Genomic DNA, 14,301 nt, shown 5'->3' with positions numbered 1-14,301 from the left:
TTGATTTGAAAAGCTGTTATGAAAGACTTGTAAATATTTGATGAAACATTTAGTATAAGTGTGAAAACCCTAGAAAATCCCATATTTCCTACTAGTATAAAAGGTAGTCTTCTACCAAGACCTGAATGCTTTGAAAGTTGCATTTCTGTATCACTGAAAGTTTTGATGGGTTTTGAGCATTCTAACACTTCCTAAGTGTACATGCAACCCTAATAACCTTGGATCTATGTTTGTCTAATAATCATGCAAAGTTGAATTCCAAGGTTATATTCCAATCTAGCATACATGGGGAACATTTTTAACTTGAATGAATGATAGAATAACTTACCTTGTTGTTGATTATGATCCTTGAAACCTTGTGAGCCTAGCACCCCAAGTGTGATGCCTCAAATGCTTCACACAACACCAAATGCAAAGGAGTAAACTTTGAGAGAATCTTACACTTGCAAAATCGGCTCTAGCCCTCTTGTTTCTTAGTGTCGCCTATTTTAGTGGAGAATAGGTTTCTTATATAGTGTTGACACATCTAGGGTTACAACATGTAAACCCTAATGTGTCATGACTCTTCATTTCCATGACCCATGGGTTTGTAACTCCCATGGAGCATCCATGGAGCATCCTATGGGTGGAACCCAACTTGATAATCCATGGAGCCTCTTAGCCCACTATATAATATATGGAAGATTTACATAATCTACCCGTATATTTAATTAGTTATCTTTTGATCACTTAATTAATTCTAAATTAATTCTTGATCAAACTAATTAAATAATATTATTAATATATTAGAACTTATAATATATTAATAAACCATAAATGTTATTTCTCTCATTTTAGTTTATCCAATTGCATGGTGCCATGCAACCCAAATAGACCATGCCGGGTCGGGTCAAGTACATACCATAAATAGTTATGGACTTAGACACCTTATCCAACAGTCTCCCACTTGGATAAGTCTAATAACTATAACTGCAATACTTCAGGAACCGATCGGCAATCGTAGCTCTTTCAAGGTCTCTCGGAACTGAGAAGATGATGATACGCCATTTAAGATAAGTGATCATATAATCCTCTGTTCTAGATATCAGCCGGACAAATACATGGAACAGTGTCTTACTTTGTGTCCAACAGTTTGTTTCCCGATTTCCGATTTGTTTGACAAAGAACTTAATTGAACATATCAACTTAGTTCTGACCGGGCCCGGTACATAGGTCAAAACAAAATCATCAAGGGGCCCAGATATCAGCTTCTAATCCAAGAAGGAACAGATAAACTTCGACTCATATGTTTGTTCTACCACTCATTGAATTATACACAAAAGCACGTTTTATAACATCGAGTTACCAATGCGTTAACGTATAATCAATGCATAACCAACTCATAAGTAACAAATCATATCTCTAGGTTTGAAGACTTATATGATATTACCGTCTCACGATCACTCGAGATAAATTCCATGAAGTGATTCCAGTGAGCGTGGGTTGAGTCCAATGCTCAGAACTTATGAGCACTCATGAGTGTTGTAGCCATGTCCAACAACTTAGACATCTGCAACCAATCATGACAGTCTTGATTCATACCTACTTCCGACATATGACCGACTGTGGAGGTTCGAATAATATGATATACCAAACATAATTATTCTGGAAGTCAAAACATGCAAAAGAAATATAGTAAACGATCGACAAGGGATAGCAACACTTTACTCATAAATAAAACACCTTTTATTCATCATCTAATGTCAATTACACTTTACAAATTTCAAGGTTATCTAACTACTAAATCTAATATCATCCTTCAGCCCTAAACTCTTAACCCGAGTCAGTCCCTTCGTGAGGGGATCTGCTGGATTCTCATCCAATGATACCCTATTTGCCACGAGGAGTCCTTCTTCTATTCGATGTCTGATGAAATGTTATTTTCTATCGATGTGTCTGGATCTCCCGTGATCCCTTGGTTCCTTGGCTAAGGCAACTGCACTTTCACTATCACAGAAAATTTCCATTGGCTCTTTAATAGCTGGTACAACTCCAAGGTCTCCAATGAAGTTCTTCAGCCATATCGCCTCCTTTGCTGCCTCGCTAGCTGCTATATACTCTGATTCTCAAGTTGAATCAGCCAATGTCTCTTCCTTGGAACTCTTCCAAGAAATTGCTCCTCCATTTAAGGTAAAGACCCAGCCTGACTGAGAGCGGAAATTATCCCTATCAGTCTGAAAGCTAGCATCATTATACCCTACAACTCTCAAGTCTTCACTCCCACCGAGGGTAAGGACCCAGTCCTTAGTCCTCCGTAGGTACTTGAGGATATTCTTTACCGCAGTCCAGTGTGCCTTGCCAGGGTTCCCCTGATACCTGCTAACCATGCTCAAAGAAAAGGCTACATCAGGTCGAGTACACGTCATAACATACATGGTCGATCCTACAGCCGAAGCATAAGGTATTCGACTCATTTCTGCTATCTCAGCCTCAGTATTAGGGCTTTGTGTCTTACTCAATCTGGCGTTACTCTGGATGGGTAACTCTCCTTTCTTGGAGTCCTGCATGCCGAATCTCTTCAACACCTTATCCAAGTAAGTACTCTGACTAAGTCCAATTAGTCTTTTACTCCGGTCTCTCAAGATCCTTATCCCTAGACTATAGGCAGCTTCTCCTAGGTCCTTCATAGAGAAACACTTCCCAATCCAGGACTTAACTTCCTGCAGAGTTGGGATGTCATTTCCTATGAGTAGTATGTCATCCACATACAATACCAAAAAGCTAACTATACTCCCACTAGCCTTGACATATACACAAGATTCATCTTCAATCCTAGAAAAGCCAAATTCCTTGACTTTCTCATCAAAGCAAAGATTCCATCTGCGAGGTGCTTGCTTTAACCCATAAATGGATTTCTCAAGCTTACACACTCTATTAGGGTACTCTGTGTTGACAAAACCCCCTGGCTGACTCATGTAAACATCCTCAGCCAAATTTCCATTAAGGAAAGCGGTTTTGACATCCATTTGCCATATTTCATAGTCATGAAATGCGGCTATGGCTAACAGAACCCTAATAGACTTAATCTTGGCCACTGGAGAAAAGATATCATCATAATCAACTCCCGGTGTTTGTGAGAAACCCTTTGCAACCATTCGTGCCTTATAAGTGTGTACATTACCATCCATGTCGGTCTTCTTCTTGAAGATCCATTTGCACCCTACAGTCTTACAACCTGGTACATTCTCAACCAAGTTCCAAACTTGATTGTCCTACATGGACTGTATCTCGCTGTCCATTGCCTCTTTCAACTTGGCTGACTCAGGGCCTGCCATGGCTTCCGCGTAACTGTTAGGTTCATCCAGACCTATCAGCGTCTCATCACTGATAAGTGTATCACCTTCCGTAGTAATATGGAATCCATAGTAATGCTCAGGTGCATTCCTAACCCTTGTGGAACGCCTCAGAGGTACAGACTTGTCAATTGGCTCAACAGAAGTTTCCTCCTCAAGTTGAGTGCTAGGGTTTGAAGTTCCTTCACCACTTGACTCTTGAATTTCTTCAAGGTCAACTTGCCTCCCACTGTCTCTTTGGCTTATGAACTCTCTCTCTCTCTCGAAAGAACGCCCTCCTAGCTACAAAGACCACATTCTCACTAGGTCTGTAGAAGAGGTAACCAAAGGATTTCTGTGGGTAGCCGATGAAAATACACCTTTCACTTCGAGGTTCGAGCTTATCATGAGTCTCGCGTCTCACGAAAGCCTCGCAACCCCAAATCTTAATGTGGTCTAGTTTGGGTACTTTACCAGTCCACATCTCATGAGGAGTTTTGGCAACTTTCTTTGTGGGAACTAGATTAAGGATATGGGCGGCAGTCTCTAAGGCATACCCCCAAAATGAGATTGGTAGCGAAGCTCGACTCATCATGGAACGAACCATATCCAACAAGGTTCGATTACGCCTCTCAGCTACACCATTCAACTGCGGTGTCCTGGGAGGTGTCAATTGTGAGACAATCCCACATTCCCTAAGATAGTCGAGGAACTCTGAACTAAGATACTCACCACCTCGATCGGATCTAAGCATCTTAATGTTCCTGCCCAATTGATTCTCGACTTCCTGTTTAAACTCTTTAAACCTCTCAAAAGTCTCTAACTTATGCTTGATTAAGTAGACATATCCATATCTACTGTAATCATCAGTAAAAGTCAAATAATAACGATTAGCATCCCTTGTGGCATGTTTGAAGGGCCCACACACATCCGTGTGTATAAGATCCAACAAACCTTCACCCCTCTCACAAGAACCTATGAAGGGTGACTTTGTCATTTTCCCAAGTAAGCATGATTCGCAACTATCATCTGACTTTAGGTCAAATGACTCCAATACTCCATCCTTTTGATGTTGGCCTATGCGTTTCTTGCTTATATGTCCAAGACGACAATGCCATAATGATGCTTTATCCAAGTTATTATCATTAACAGAATCAATACACAATACATTATTTCCTAAGTTATCAACCACAGATACAGTTTCATACACACCATCACAAGGTAATGCTTTAAAATAAAGAACATTATTAAAGAAAGCATTAATCGAACCAACTTCATTATCAAATGAAAAGGTGAAACCTTGTTTATAAAATGCATGAAAGGAAGTAATATTTCTTGCCATTTCTGGCGAATAACAACATTTATTTAAATCTAAACTAAACCCACTACTTAGCGATAAAGTATAAACTCCAATCTTGGTGACAGGTAAAGCTTTCCTATTCCCCATGATTAAGTTTATTCTTCCATGCTCCACATTCTCACTTCTTCTTAGTCCCTGCAAATCAGAACAGATATGAATACCACAACCGGTATCAAGGACCCAAGAGTTAGAATGGGGTGAGTTATTAGATAAGATAGTGTAAATACCTGCATGGTTGGGTTTAACTTTCCCATCCTTCACATCTTGCTGGTACTTTGGGCAGTTCCGCTTCCAATGTGACTTTTCATGGGAATACAAGCATTCAGCCTCTTTAGGGTCAGAAGAAGGAGTGACAAAACCTTTCTTGGTTCCACTTGAAGAATAGCCATCAAGGGTCCTAGCCTTGGTACCCTTCGAAGAGCTCTTCCTCTTCTTTCCTCTACCTTTCCCGATTGCCAAAACCGGGGCGGAGTTTGGAGTAGGAGTGTTAACAACCGACTTACCCTTAAGACCTGTTTCTGCGGTCTTGAGGAGTCCCTGAAGTTTGCTGAGTGTGACCTCTTCCTTATTCATGTGATATGTCATGCGGAATTGATCATAGCACGATGGTAAGGAGTGAAAAATGATATCTATTGCAAGCTCCTCAGGGAAGTTCACATTAAGCTTCAGCAACCGATCCACATACCTTTGCATTTTCTGCATGTGGCTCGTGACGGATTCCCCGTCCTTCATCATGGTTGTTATGATAGAGCATATGATTTCATACCTCTCTTGTCGTGCACTTTGATGGTATCTTTCCATCAGATCTTGGTGCATTTCAAAAGGGTAGAAGTCCTCATAGGACTTTTGGAGTTCCGCTGTCATGGTGGCCAACATGATGCATGCCACTTTTGTAGCATCCCTTTCATGTGCCCGGAAGTCAGCGGTCTCCTGGGGAGTTGCAGTGGTCTCATCAATCTCCTTAATCTCCTTGTCAAGGACATATTCTTTGTCCTCGTAGCGGGTAATCATCCTGATGTTTCTGATCCATTCATTGAAGTTGGATCCATCAAAAGTGACTTTCCCACACAAGTTCATAAGGGTAAAGGAGCCATTAGGATTAGAGCCAGAAGCAGCATTCTTTGAAGACATCTGAAAGAAGAGGACAATATTAGTTTAGATACTAAGAGAGTCCTTAATAAAACACCCAAATGTAATATTAAGGCTAGGATCCAATCACAATATATTATAACTTAGAAGAGGTATGTCGTAATCCAAGCTATAACATATTTGAAAGGTAGGTGAATGACGATTCACCAATTTCCACCATGAAAAACGAAATATAAATATTAGGTTTTTAATTGGTTCTAAGAAATTCCTAGATTCTTTTGAGATTCAATGAACTTTTCAAAGGCATGTTTCAATCTCGAGTGTGCCCTCCAAGTTCTGTGACTGGGATACCGAGGATCACAAAACGAGGTGTGAAGTAACCATGCAAATCACTTGGTACCCTCAAGGTTTATCACTCAATCGATGTGCCGGTAAACCACACACGCTCCACCGATGCTATGGTAAACCTTAAGTCACCCTTTACCTACCTTGTTAAGTCCAAGTTAGTGTGCCGGTTAACCACACACGCTCCACCAACGACTTAAACAAAGTGTAAAGTGTAATTTCATGGATTAGCACCTTATTCACATTTTCCTAAAGTAACTAAGATTGGGAATTTAATAAAAGCATTTAGTTACTTTATAATATTCATCATACTTTTAATGAGAATTTATAAGTCCTTGTCTTACTCGTTCGGCTAACGACCCTCCACCGATCAAGGAAGCGGTGGGTGAGAGTGGACACCCATTAAGTTGCCATTTTATAGGCAACAACCTTATACCCCCCTTATAGACCGACTTCGTGAATGAGGCGTACTAGCGGTAAGACGACTTGACGTTATACATATATATATATTAGTAACTTATAATATTATAAAGTATAAGGGTTGAATTTTAAATTTTAAAATTCTAAGGGTTTGAACTAAAGTTTTAATCAAGACTTTACATGTTCCAAAACTTGAGGGCAAGTTTTGTAAACTTCCAAAACTTTTCATTTCTTATAACTTATGAATTAATTGAGTAATAAAAATGAAGACTCTTCATTTTTATAACTCTTGTGTTCTTTTAATGGCTTTAATAAAAGTGAGACTTTTGGTTTTCCATAACTTGAGGACAAGTTATGGATTCCATTAAAACACATTATGATCATAAATTACACTACCATGAAGGTTACAAACAATTCCTATGATCATCTAATCTTCATAAGTTCAAGAACATGAATATGAACACTTTCAAGAATCAAAAATTACACTTAAAAAAAACTTGTAATTTTAATAATTGCCATTGTAAATGGATTAGCATAAACATTACACCATCTAAAACAAGCTTTAAAACATCAAAACAGTTTAGGGTAATGTTTCTAGTCCATTTCCAGCAACAAATGTGCAAACTTTCATACGAGCAGAAAACAGAAAAACGATTTTTTTCTAAGCTGTTTGCACACAAAAAAAAAACAACAAACAAACCTAGGCTCTGATACCACTGATGGGTTTTGAGCATTCTAACACTTCCTAAGTGTACATGCAACCCTAATAACCTTGGATCTATGTTTGTCTAATAATCATGCAAAGTTGAATTCCAAGGTTATATTCCTATCTAGCATACATGGGGAACATTTTTAACTTGAATGAAAGATAGAATAACTTACCTTGTTGTTGATTATGATCCTTGAAACCTTGTGAGCCTAGCACCCCAAGTGTGATGCCTTAAATGCTTCACACAACACCAAATGCAAAGGAGTAAACTTTGAGAGAATATTACACTTGCAAAATCGGCTCTAGCCCTATTGTTTCTTAGTGTCGCCTATTTTGGTGGAGAATGGGTTTCTTATATAGTGTTGACACATCTAGGGTTACACCATGTAAACCCTAATGTGTCATGACTCTTCATTTCCATGACCCATGGGTTTGTAACTCCCATGGAGCATCCTATGGGTGGAACCCAACTTGATAATCCATGGAGCCTCTTAGCCCACTATATAATATATGGAAGATTTAGATAATCTACCCATATATTTAATTAGTTATCTTTTGATCACTTAATTAATTCTAAATTAATTCTTGATCAAACTAATTAAATAATATTATTAATATATTAGAACTTATAATATATTAATAAACCATAAGTGTTATTTCTCTCATTTTAGTTTATCCAATTGCATGGTGCCATGCAACCCAAATGGACCATGTCGGGTCGGGTCAAGTACATACCAGAAATAGTTATGGACTTAGACACCTTATCCAACAAGTTTTTCCCATGTGCGACTATTATTATAAATATATAGTCTACCTCATCGTTTATGTGAATGTGTCAGAAAATAAAAGTAAAAGGGAAATTATATAATCATTTAAGTATTATCCTTTAGTACTAGGATAAACACGGCATAGTAATTGCCGAATAGTATTAACCGTAGACATCTGTCGATGTGCATTTTCCCTCTGTAGCTAACAGCTGGGTGTAGAATGGTTAGTCCCGTATATATATAATAGTATCTACACATATAATATGTAATAGTATCTCATCATATAGTATCTATGTAACAGAATCCATGCAAAAGTATCCATGTAATGGTATCCATGTAATAGTATCTCTTCATATAGTATGTAATGTATTAGTATAGACTCATGAATGAACTGACTCTTGTGTAATTCCTTGTAATAGGAATAGCAGTTTGTATCCCCTAAACTATACCTATAATAGTTTACTGGAATGTAAATTGAATGTCCAAGTAGGTTTATACACCCTTGCTACACAAGAGTGTTGGAACTGAAGAAAGAATGAAAGTTCTCATATCAATACATATGTATATGAAACATAAGTGTATAGATATGGTTTTTATCAATAAGTTGAAAGAGGTTTTGTAAAACATTTAAGAGTTTTGAACAATAAATAATGATGACTTGATGTCAGTTTATAAAAAGATTCAAAAGTAAATCATTTGATAACAAAGTATAAAACAGCCGAAAACTATTGTATTTATCACCTTTTGAAGTATGTGAAATCAGTTGGTTGAAAACACACTTATAAATCACATGTGATTGATTCTATAACTTCCTGTTTTCTACTTGTATTCCCCCTCCCCCCCATGAAAGCATTTAAAATCATTTAAAAGATTGATTTAGGGGTATGAACTCACCTGTAGTGGATGGTTGTGGATGAACTGAATGATGTAGGATCCTAAGTGTCAAGTGAAGACTTGTACACACACAATGATCCTAGTTAACATATAATCCCATATATGTATTCAATTAGTCATAAAACAACTAATTAACGAAGTTTAAGACATCCTAAGACATGTAAAACACTTGATTTAAGTGCTATAAGTCATAAGTATTGCATCTAAGGGTGGTAGGACCTTGCTATTGAGTTTAGGGTTCAAGGGTAAACTCCCTTGGAGTTTACGGTTTTGTGACTATAACTCCTTGAGTTTACGGTCGTAAACCCATGAGTTTACGGCCGTAAACTCATGTTTTTTGACCATTTTGTGTTTTGAAGCCTTAAAGATCACAAGAAGCATTCCTACTTCATGTTTAAGCCTTAGGAAGATATTAGGGCACCATTTCACTCCTTTTTAGGAGTTTACGGTCCTTAGACCATTTCCCTTTGGGTTTACGGCCGTAAACCCAAATGTTTATGGTCTTTTAGTTGTTTTGAGTCCTAAGCACAACAAGGAAGGGGTCTAGACTAGTTTTCCAAGGCTTTGAAGGGACTAGGGCACACTTTGGCACCCTTAATAGGGTTTACGGTCCAACAACATCTTGGACCGTAAACACCTTGATCTTGTGTTTCTTGGTTGTTTTCTTGATGTTTAGAAGTGTAACAAGCTTTATAATACACTAGGGTAAGAGTACTTACTAGGTAGAAGCTTGAAAAGGTGCTAAAAGTCCAAGAACACTAGTGTGTTCTTGGTGTTCTTGGTGAAACTTGAAGATCTACACTTTTGGAATGATTTCACGGATGGAATCATGTTAGATCACTAGATTAAGGTAGATATCAACTTATTAGGGCTAGAAACACTTACAAGTTGAAGATCTTGAAGAATTGTTGGATGATACTTGAGAGAGAATTTGATTTTGGATCTTGAAAATGTGAAAAGTGGTAAAATATGACTAAGTGTCATATTTATACCCCCTTTTAGGGTTTACGGCCGTAAACACCCTTGTTTAGGCCGTAAACTCCAAACTCTTGGAGTTTTGGAATATTATTGTTGCATAATAAACCCTAGGGCATCCTCTCTCCTGATATCTCCTGAAGTACTAAGTTAAAAACACTCAAACTTATTCCTAAAAGCTTGAAAGTTAGCAGAAACAGTTCTGACTTCTATTGAAGTGAATGGTTGTACAGAATAGAAATTTCGGGTTGTCACACAATATAATAATATCTCTTCTCTCTTCATAAATCACCCTGTCAAGTTGCTATGGTGAAGGCAACCCAAAAGGACCATGCACCATCGGGTCAAGTACATACTAAAATAGTTATGGACTTAGACACTAATCCAACAGTCTCCCACTTGGATAAGTCTAATAACTATTCTGCGTATGACTTCAGATCCTGATCTACAATCGTAGCTTTCAAAAACTGTTGTCAAACTCTGATCTTATCAGTAACGCATCCTGTAGATAAGGGATCATATATTCCTCCATTCTACATATCGTATGAACTGAGTCATGGATTTTAATCATACTCTCTGTTCATGTATTGTTTCCCGACTTCCGACTTATGACAACTGAGAATAGACTACAATTGAACACATCAACTTAGTCTCGGCTTGGCCAAGCGCTTAGGGTGTCATCACTAAATCATCGAGGGGCCCACATATATCGCCTTTATCCCATTTTTGGTAAAAGGAACGGATAAACTTTGACTCAATGCTCGCTTTCACTCACTCACCGAATCACACACAACAATACGTTTTATAACACCAAGTTACTAGTGCGTTTACGTTTTATCAATGTGCAACCGACTCGCAAGATACAACTCATACATCTCGATTTCAAGAATACAAGATATTATCATCTCACCAATCACTCGTGATAAAATCCATGAAGCGATCCAAGTGAGCGTGGGTTTATTCCAATACTCTAATCTTATAGCAGCACTCATGAACTCTGCAGCAAACTTTTGCTTATGTCTAAAACACTTTAGACAATCTACAGTCAGATTCATGACAGTCTTCTTTCATTCCTACTTCCAAAGAATGAGCGACTGTGGAGGGTTTGAATAATCTCATCATTCGGGAAGTCAAAACATGCAAAGTAAAACACAATAATAATACTAATCCTATATGGCGTCAAACCTTTGAGTATAAATAAAAACACATTTTACTTAATCACCATATTGATTACTCATCATTTGTTGTTTCGGGTAATCAACTTCTTACTTGAATTATAACTATAATTGTCCCATGCTCTTAGCATGCACACTATGTTTACCTATGGTCCTTACTTTGTGAAATAGTATAATTAAACAACATTTTCAATCACACTCATTTCACAATTCCTAATCCATTAGTGTAAGAATACAAAATTCTCACCACTACTAGAATATGTTAGATTCTAACATTTTATGCAACAGTCCTTTCGTAATGTCACGGCACAAAAGTCACAAAGACTCGGCTAATGAAATCACAAAATACTCTATTGGAAATTGTTACATGACAATTCCGTAGTCATGAAGTCTCATATTCAAAGTACATTCCTTTGAACATCCTTCTTGCATAAAAGCTTCTAATCTAGACATAGATTCTCGATATCCAACTCCCAATATGGAAACATTTCCATATCTTCCATATGACAACTCATTATAAATAGAATCTTACCTATTCATAATAATGTCAATATGGTCCATTCATGACTATACTTTCAACTATCCACAAGCGACCAATCATTGGCGAACCTTAGATTGTCCTTGGCAGTTGTTTAATTATATTAGTCAAATCCAGTTCTATTCCCTTTTTTTCTCTAAATGCCCTAGGCATTTGGAAAATTTTAGAACGGTCGAATATTACAGCATATGCAATCGATCCTATACCCGAAGTGTATGGGATACAATCCGCAGCAAAAACATGATACTTTACCAGTTTCTTGCTATAATATTGTCATAATATTTCTATTTGTCGTGTTCTCAAAATTTGAACTATGAAGAGGGATGTCGTAATCATAATCGAACTTTGAGAATGCAAATAATAAATATACCCTTGACTAAATTCAGTTAAAATTTCTCGATCTAATCTTTTAGATTGGAAACAAAGTATAACATTATATCCCTTAATTATAGCAAAAACAACTTTTCTACCCCTGCAACATTGCAAAGTGAAACTTTTGTTTTTCTATAATTAATATTGCCAACTTGCAACACTTAAATAATAACCATGCTCCCACTAACATGATGATTATATCCATTCCAACATAACATTTATGCTCCCACTAGCTTTGACACGTATTCAGAAACCAGCTAAACTTCTAGAAAACAATACTTATTGACTTCCAAAGTTCATTGTTTCTAATACGATATGCTTCGATAAGCCTTTCTCTAAGCTTCTCAAAATCACACACCTTTCCTAAGACAGCTCACATGTGTGTCTAAACTAATTTAGAACTTATTTTACTAAGTCCCAAATGTTCAGACTAACTACCAAATCTCTCAATTCGAACTATGAAGAGGGATGCCGTAATCATAATCGAATTTGAGAATGCAATTTACATAATTGCTATCTCCTTAAAATCTCTCATAGTGAAAGCGCTTCCTCACAGTCATTTTCATAAAGGAGAGATACCTTATGACACTTAGATTTTATGGTGTATGTGTTCCTATCCATGTGAATTTGCCATAAGCATAATCGAACGATAATGTTTGTGACAAATTCAAACTCTTATGGACAGAACTTGTTCATTCTTAATTTCTTGCCACCAAGGGTCCCACCATTGCTTCCAAGTTGTCTAGCAGCTCACCTATGCCAGTCGATGTACTTTCATCGAACAAGGTGCTTGCCTTATGCGATTTATTGAGAACTCGTAGAACTCATATGCATAATTACTCAATAGGATCGGCACATAAAAGAATTTTGTCAACACGATAGGTTACAAACCTCAAGTCGTGTGCTAGTGATCATTGATTAGGTTTATTCTTGATTTATTCTTGAAGCTTTTCAAGATCATTTATGCTCCCACTGACTTCTTGACATATATGATTCACTTGTCAAGAAACATTTCCTGACAAAACAAATATTCAAGAGTTAGTGCGAAATTCTATCAAGACTAACACTTAATTAAATTTGTTCTAGTTGGTCTTTGTCTTCTTCAAGACATCACAACTTACAAATTCCAAATGTGTATGAATAAGAAAACTTTCTCTATTCCACAATTGATAAGTGTTACAAACCTACTTAAGATGTGTCACTCAATGTCACAATCTTAATTTTAATATTCGATATTGGAACAAAGTATGATTTATCTTAACGACTTAACCACTATAGCAATTCCTGATTCCTTTTCTTAGCCAAACTAGTGCACTAAGGTATCCTTAGAGGGTGGATTGTAATATGGTTCTTTACAATTAATACGATCATAAAACCTGATACATAAGTACTCTCCCTTCTTCTTAGATTGGAGAAACTTCTTATCTTTCTGCCTAATTGATTATTCTCATTCGTTCTCTCATTCATTGAAACTTTTCAATGGTTCAGAATCATGCTTAATCCTATAAGCATAACCACATTCACTAATCCTTTAGTAAATATGACGAATAATCTAGTTGTTATTTATGACGAACTTAACTGGTGCACAACATCGTGAACCCGTTCTCCTAGTCCTTCACTTGACTCTTTGTCAAGGAATTAGTCTCAAAATTTCTAAGTATCAAGATTTCCATACATCACATGATTCAAATCATATGATTCCAAGATTCTGTCCAATTGAAACTTGGGCGATGGGAATCTTTCCTTACTAAGAAAATTTCCATAAATAATATAACTAAGAATCACATCCATTTATTATAGAAACACGCGAACATCAATTTTCCACAACGATTTCATTGCAAGGATATATATAAATAAGTCAAACCAAAAATTTATTTTATTCATAAAGCAGCGGAAAAACACGTCCTTACAATGCAAAATCAACTGAAAAACTATGTAATCAAATGTTCCTAACAAATCTATCATAACTTTCTAAGCTCAAAATCTGATCTTCGAATCCAAGCGATCGTAATCCATTTCTTCGTGATCAGACTCATCTTGCTCTTCCATCAAGCTTCTTCTCTTTTCTCTGATCCTGCAAAACATTCAAATGTAATCTTATCACATTATGTATTAAGAATCAATGAATAGGAACTTAATGGAGTTAGATAATGGATATTACCTGAGGTAGAGCCATACTTCTTGACTCTCCCATCTCTTAGATTCTTCAGGTTCTCTGGGCAGCTTCGTACCCAACGCCCCTTCTCTTGGCAGCAGAAACAGGTGGCTTCTCCTGGAGGGACCACGGAAGCAGGGTTGGTTGAGTTACCAGACAAATATGCTCCATTACTTTGCCAAATCATTTCT

The sequence above is a fragment of the Lactuca virosa genome, chromosome 3 (genome assembly GCF_052849685.1).
Source record: "Lactuca virosa cultivar CGN04683 chromosome 3, Lactuca_virosa_CGN04683_v6, whole genome shotgun sequence".
In the NCBI taxonomy this organism is placed as follows: domain Eukaryota; kingdom Viridiplantae; phylum Streptophyta; class Magnoliopsida; order Asterales; family Asteraceae; genus Lactuca; species Lactuca virosa.
This window is presented reverse-complemented; position numbering follows the sequence as displayed.